The following is a 7,692-nucleotide window of genomic DNA, read 5'->3' as shown; positions in this document are numbered from 1 at the left end:
CTGAAAGAAAGGGGGAAGGAGATATTGGAGAGTGAGAGGTTGAAGACGGAGATCATAGAGAGAAGTAGAGTGGGGGTAAGTATTTTAATAATAATAATAATGATAATGTTGGTATTTGTTAAGCACTTACTATGTGCAGAGCACTGTTCTAAGCGCTGGGGTAGATACAGGGTCATCAGGTTGTCCCTCATGAAGCTCATAGTCTTAATCCCCATTTTACAGATGAGGTAACTGAGGCCCATAGAAGTGAAGTGACTTGCCCACAGTCACACAGCTGACAAGTGGCAGAGCGGGGATTCGATCCCATGACCTCTGACTCCCAAGCCCGTGCTCTTGTGACTGAGCCACGCTGCTTCTTTAATAAGGTGTGAAGAAGAAGACCCCCTCTCCGGGTCGCACCTGGAGAGTTTCCAGTAGTCTACCAGTCTTGACCATGGGAGGGAGAGTCAAGCAGGAGCTTATCCATTCTATTCCTATCTTGAGCAGTGGCTAGCGAGTGGAAGGCAATCTGCTACAAGTCAAAACTCTATGCTGGGCAGCTGCAGCATAGGAGAGAGTCGAGGGCGGAGACTCCAGTTTACCACACAGAAGGAGCCAGTGGTAAGCATCATGGCTAGCGGAAGCAACGTGGCTTAGTGGAAAGAGCATGGGCTTGGCAGTCAGAGGTAACGGGTTCTAATCCTGGCTCCGCCACCTGTCATTTGTGTGACTTTGGGCAAGTCACTTAACTTCTCTGTGCTTCAGTTACCTCATCTGTAAAATGGGGATTAAGACTGTGAGCCCCACGTGGGACAACCCGGTAACCTTGTATCTATCCCGGCGCTAAGAACTTGGCACATAGGCTTAACAGATACCGTCATTATCATTATTCCGCGTTTTTACCAAGAAAAGTCTATGGATGCACTACCGAAACGACTGCAGATGGAGGTGGGGTGTTCTGGGAGAGATGCGTCCATGATGTCACTATGGGTAGGGGATGATTCGACTACATAAGACAAGACAAGAAGGAAAGGGGTCAGAAGTGCAGGTGGGGGAGATAGATGTCAAAAAGAGGCATGAGATCTCTTGAGAGATGGCAGGGAAGGATGGAGGAGTCGATGAGTGGCACTGGAGTAATGCAGTGGAAATTTTAGGGAGATCACAACTGATGATGTTGATGAAATCAACTTTGTTGATGTAATCGACGGCAAGGACATCAGAGCCAAGCAATGGGGAGGTGGGGGAAGAAGTAGTTAAAATGTTTTGTTGATGAAATTGATGGCAAGGTCATCAGGGCCAAGCCATGGGAGGTTCAGAGGATGGAGTTTAAGGAAAGAGTTAAAAATCAGAAACAGTAGACTGTCACTGGGAATAATAATGATAATAATTATAATAATTACAATATTCATTAAGTGTTTAGTATGTGCCAGACACTGTTCTAAGTGCTGGGGTGGATAAAGCAAATTCATTCATTCAATAGAATTTATTGAGTGCTTACTATGTGCAGAACACTGTACTAAGCCCTTGGAATGTACAATTCGGCAACAGAGACAATACCTGCCCATCGACGGGCTTACAGTCTAATCGGGGGAGACAGGCGGACAAAAACAAGACAACTTAATAGCAATAAATAGACTCAAGGCGATGTACACCTCATTAACAAAAGAAATAGGGTAATAAAATAAATAGGGTAATAAAAATATATACAAATGAGCACAGTGCTGAGGGGAAGGGAGAAGGGGAGGAGCAGAGGGAAAGCGGGGAAAGGGAGCTTAGTTGAGGGGAGGTGAAGAGGGGGGCAGAGAGGCAGCAGAGGGAGCAGAGGGAAAAGGGGAAGCTCAGGCTGGGAAGACCTCTTGGAGGAGGTGAGCTCTCGGTAGGGTTTTGAAGAGGGGAAGAGAGTTAGTTTGGTGGAGGTGAGGAGGGAGGGCATTCCAGGACAGTGGGAGGATGTGGGCCAGGGGTCGACGGCGGGATAGGCGTGAATGGGGGCCGATGAGGAGGTGAATGACAGAGGAGCGGAGCGTGCGGGGTGGGCAGTAGAAAGAGAGAAGGGAGGAGAGGTAGGACGGGGCAAGGTGATGGAGAGCTTTGAAGGCCATCTGGTTGGACACAGTCCCTGTCCCACATGGGGCTCACAGTCTCAAACCCCATTTTACAGATGAGGTAACCGAGGCACAGAGATGTGAAGTCACTTGCCCAAGGTCACATAGCAAGCAAGCGGTGGAGTCGGCATTAGAACCCATGACCTTCTAACTCCCACGTCCATGCTCTATCCACTAGGCCATGCTGCTTCCTGTGGGAAGAGATTATCGTTGTTGGACAGAGTAGAGGAAGGGGTTAGAGGAGCAATATTCCAAGATGGCTGGCAGCTACAGCAGGAGTGTGTGCTTCTAGAATAAAGTATCTCCGGGACCTCGACAGCAGCAGTCACTTCCGTGTCTTCATACGGAGGTGTCGGCTTTTCATTCCGAGTGCAGGGCTGAACTAGTATAAGGATTTTTGGGAGGAAGTGTGGGGGCTAAGTGAGGAATTGGAAGAGATGTGGCTTTAAGAGGTTAATGGGTGAAAAACTCATCATTTTGGATCTGTTGCCTAATTGGAAACTTGCAGGTCTTTTCAAAACCTGGGATGAGTAAGGCTGTGAGACGAGCTCAAAAAGCTGTGGGGTCAATTACCCTTCTGGAGTTGGCATATCCACCCATTTCATAAGCCATGGTAATAAGCTCATTATGGGCAGGAAACATGTCTACCGATAGTGTTGTTCTCTTGAAGCAGCGTGGCTCAGTGGAAAGAGCACGGGCTTTGGAGTCAGAGGTCATGGGTTCGCATCCCGGCTCGGCCACTTGTCAGCTGTGTGACTGTGGGCAGGTCACTTCATTTCTCTGTGCCTCAGTTACCTCGTCTGTAAAATGGGGCTTAAGACTGTGAGCCCCACGTGGGACAACCCGATTCCCCTGTGTCTACCCCAGCGCTTAGAACAGTGCTCTGCACATAGGAAGCGCTTAGCAAATACCAACATTATTATTATTATTATTATTCCAAGTGTTCAGTACAGTAGCTGGGCTGTTGTAGATCAGTGAGGTGAGGTAGGGCGGGGAGAGACAATCGAGTGCTTTAAAGCCCATGGTAAGGAGTTTCTGTTTGATGTGGAGGTGGATGGGCAACCACTGGAGGTTCTTGAGGAGTGGGGAGACATGGATTGAACGTATTTGTTGGAAAATGATCCCTGCAGCAGAATGAACTGTGGAGTGGCGTGGGGAGAGACAGGAGGCCTGGAGGTCAGCGAGGAGGCAGGGGCAGTAGTTGAAGCAGGATAAGATAAATTCCTGGATCAGCATGGTTACAGTTTGGATGGAGAGGAAAAGGAAGGTTTTAGCAACGCTGGGAAGGTAGAACCGACCAGATTTGGTAACATATTGAATACGTGGGCGGAATGAGATAGATGAGCCGGATATTATTGTCAGATAGGGAGGACAGTGGTATTTTGTTTCCAGTGAAGGGCAAGACAGGACAGGGTTTGGGTGGGAAGATAGGGGGTTCAGTTTTGGCCCTGTTTAATTTGAGACGTTGGCAGAACATATAATAATTATAATTGTGGTTTTTGTTAAGTGCTTACTATGTGCCAAGCACCATCCTAAGCACGGGGGTAGATACAAGGTAATCGGGTTGGTCACAATCCATGTCCCTCAGGGGGCTCACAATCTTGATATCCATTTTACAGATGAGGTAAGTGAGGCACAGAGAAGTGAAGTGACTTGCCCGAGGTCACAAAGCAGAACAAGTGGCGGAGCCGGGACTAGAATCCAGGTCCCTCTGACTCCCAGGCCCAGGATCTTTCCACTAGGCCACATAACAGCGTGGCTCGGTGGAAAGAGCCTGGGCTTCGGAGTCAGAGGTCATGAGTTCGACTCCCGGCTCTGCCACTTGTCAGCTGTGTGACTGTAGGCAAGTCACTTCACTTCTCTGTGCCTCACTTACCTCATCTGTAAAATGGGGATTAACTCTGAGCCTCATGTGGGACGACCTGATTATCCTGTACCTACCCCAGCGCTTAGAACGGTGCTCTGCACATACTAAGCGCTTAACAAATACCAACATTATTATTATTATTGTTAGAGATGTCCTGGAGGCAGGAGGAAATATGAGATTGCAGGGAAGGAGAGAGGTCAGGGCTGGAGATGTAGATTTGGCAATCATATGCATAATGATGGTAGTTGAAGCCATGGGACAGAATGAATTCTCCAAAAGCGTGGGTGAAGATGGAGAATAGAAGGGGACCTAGAACTGAGCCCACTGTCAGAAGGTGGGAGACCGAGGAGGAGCCAGAAAAAAAAGACTGAGAAGGAGCCCTCAGAGAGATAGGAGGCGAGCCAAGAGAGGACAGTGTCAAGGAATCCAAGGTTTGATCAAATTTCACCGTTTGGATAAAGTTTAAAGTTTCAACTTTTACTACAGATGAAAATCAGACAGTTCCTATCCCTCAGGGAGCTCACAGCCTATAAAAAAAAAGGGAGAGGAGGCTGGTAACAGACACGTAGGGCGATATGAAACAACTGTGACAACAAAAGACATGAAAAGGGTGTGGCCTAGTGGATAGGGCATGGTCCTGAGAGTCAGAAGGTCCTGGGTTCTAATCCCGACTCCTCCACTTGTCTGCTGTGTGAACTTGTTCAAGTCACCTAACTTCTCTGTACTTCAGTTTCCTCATCTGTAAAGAGGGGATTCAATCCCTGTCCCCCCTCCTACTTAGACTTTAAGCCCAACGAGGGACAGGGACTGTGTCTGACGTGATTAGCTTATATCTACCCAGTGCTTAGTGTAGTGCTTGGTGCATAGTAAGTGCTCAACAAACACTACAGTAACAATTATTACATTTAAAACCGTGCAATGAACTTATTGGGTACTCAAATATCAATCAATGGTATTTACTGAGTACTTATGTGCAAAACAATGTACTATGCATTTGGAAGAATACAGTATAAATATCACTTTTACTAGTACTTTTATAATCTTAAACTTGATATCTGAGAGGACAAGTAACTCATGATTCAGTCAGGTGTATTTATGGAGCGCTTACCAAGTGCAGAATACTGTACTAAGCTCTTTGGAGAGTACAATATAACAAGCAGGCACAGTTTCCTGCCCACAACGAGTGTAATAATAATGTTGGTATTTGTTAAGCGCTTACTATGTGCCAAGCACTGTTCTAAGCGCTGGGGTAGACACAAGGGGATCAGGTTGTCCCACGTGGGGCTCACGGTCTTAATCCCCATTTTACAGATGAGGTAACTGAGGCACCGAGAAGTTAAGTGACTTGTCCAAAGTCACACAGCTGACAGATGGCCGAGCCGGGATTTGAACCCATGACCTCTGACTCCAAAGCCCACGTTCTTTCCACTGAGCCACGCTGAGTGTACAGTGTTCCTCCAACTACCCCAAAGCAGCGTGGCCTATGGATAGAGTATGGGCCTGGGAGTTACGAAGAACCTGGGTTCCATTCGTGGCTCTTCTACATGTCTGCCGTGTGACCTGGGGCAAGTCGCTTCACTTTTCTGGGCCTCAGTTATCTCATCTGTAAAATGGGGATTAAGAATGTGAGCCCCATATGGCACGGGACTGTGTCCAACCTGATTAACCGGTATCTATCCCAGTGCTTAGAACAGTGCTTGGCACACAGTAAGAGGTTAACAAGTACCATTATTATTATTATCGTTATTAATAAAATGGATACAGAATACTGGTCTCGATGGACCACTGTTGTGATCCAGCAGGGGCGATGCTGACATTTCAATATTCTTAGCATCACAATCAACCAGGAAGTGGGACGTGGACTTTTCTCACTGGGAAAGCTCTTGACAACCTCCCTCTTTAGACTAGAAGCTCCTTGTGGGTGGGGAACATGTCTACCTACTCTACTCTCCCAAGCTCTTAGTGCAATGCTCTGCACACAGCGAGCGCTATATAAATTCCACTGATGGATTGATTTGAAAGATTTTAATGACCCATGAACATTTTAATGGGTCCACCATTCAACAATTTATACTTGGAGCCAATTAGCCATCTCAGTTAGAAACCCCACTTATAGGTTTTCAGTCCTTTAAATTCCATCCATAACCCCTTTGAAACCTAAATTATCACTACAGACTGGAGGAAAAGCTCTATGGATACCAAAAAAGGATGTTTCTGACCAAAAGAACTCCAGGTCATTATAATTTCTATCCCACCTGTACGGACACTATACACGTCTAAATCTCAACCTTCTCTCATCTTTTACCCAACAATGGCTCATCCTGGAACTAGCCCGATTTAGACCAGACGAGACTCACTGGTATGAAAGAAGATCTCAGTGCAGCAATGGAAAGCGTCATTTATTCTGCATCATTCTGGATAGGGTTCTAGCAAGTGCATGAAAAGAAGCAAATTGATTTTCTTTAAATTCCACGGCTGTGCAGATTCCCGGACAATTGGAGGACACAGACACAGTACTTAGAACAGCTCAGTTTTATGTGAAAACTTCCTTCACTCTGTGAAAAATGGAGAAGCTTTCACTTCAATTAAAATTCTTTTGGGTTCAACATTTACTTCATCCCTGATAGAGAAAGGGGGAGAAAAAAAAATCATTCATTCATTTGATAGTATTTATTGAGCGCTTACTATGGTTTTTTATGACAGAAATCCTGAGCTATCCCTCTCTGAAATAGGCTAGAACATCAATCAATCAATCAATCAACATGTGTCTAATTGGCATCTAATCTGATTGGTTCATCATCCCTCAGGGCTTTACTTTGTTCAGAGCAGTAGCATGGTCTAGTGGAAAGAGCACAGTCCTGGGAGTCAGAGGACCCGGGTTCTGAGCCCGGCTCCGCCACTTACCTGCTGTGTGATCTTGGGCAACTCACTTTACTTCTCTGGACCTCAGTCCTCTCATCTGCAAAATGGGGATTCAATGTCTGTTCTCCCTCCTCTCTTGGCTGTGGGCCCCCTATGGGACATAATGATCTTATTACAGCACTTATTACAGTGCTTGGCACATAGTAGGTCAGTGGAAAGAGCCCGGGCTTGGGAGTCAGAGGTCATGGGTTCGAATCCTGGCTCCGCCACTTGTCAGCTGTGTGACTGTGGGCAAGTCACTTAACTTCTCTGTGCCTCAGTTACCTCATCTGTAAAATGAGGATTAACTGTGAGCCTCACGTGGGACAACCTGATTACCCTGTATCTACCCCAGCGCTTAGAACAGTGCTCTGCACATAGTAAACGCTTAACAAATACCAACATCATCATCATAGTAGGTGCTTAACAAATACAATTATTATTATTATCACTTTTATTTTCTCTGCTTTGTTCAGAGCTTCACTACTTCCTGTTGCTTCATTACTTGATTCTATTTATCTTGATTCTATTTATTACTATTGTTCTTGTCTGTCCGTCTCCCCCGATTAGACCGTAAGCCCATCAAAGGGCAGGGACTGTCTCTGTTACCGATTTGAACATTCCAACCGCTTAGTACAGTGCTCTGCACATAGTAAGCGCTCAATAAATACTATTGAATACTTCTGCTAGCCCAGGCCCCAGAAAGATGGACTGCCAGCACGGGCTGTGGAAAAGAAACAACTCAAATTGGAACAAAAAATTTCCACTGCTTTTACAGAGTACGAAAGGGTGGTGGAACAAGAGAGCCAAGATCGCTGTAGATCCCTGAAGATTTCCGTG

At 46.2% G+C, this 7,692-nt stretch overlaps 1 non-coding gene across 1 annotated transcript; it reads left to right on the top strand.

Annotated features, from left to right (window-relative positions):
* Nucleotides 1-381: 381 nt before the first annotated feature.
* Nucleotides 382-519, top strand: LOC114816580. Its single transcript, XR_003764375.1, has one exon. It is a non-coding gene; the product is annotated as a small nucleolar RNA SNORA7 (small nucleolar RNA).
* The last annotated feature ends 7,173 nt before the right edge of the window (nucleotides 520-7,692 follow it).

This window comes from Ornithorhynchus anatinus, chromosome 1, assembly GCF_004115215.2.
Source record: "Ornithorhynchus anatinus isolate Pmale09 chromosome 1, mOrnAna1.pri.v4, whole genome shotgun sequence".
Taxonomy (NCBI): domain Eukaryota; kingdom Metazoa; phylum Chordata; class Mammalia; order Monotremata; family Ornithorhynchidae; genus Ornithorhynchus; species Ornithorhynchus anatinus.
Note: the sequence above shows the minus strand (reverse complement) of the source record. Positions and strands in the feature narration are given on the sequence as shown.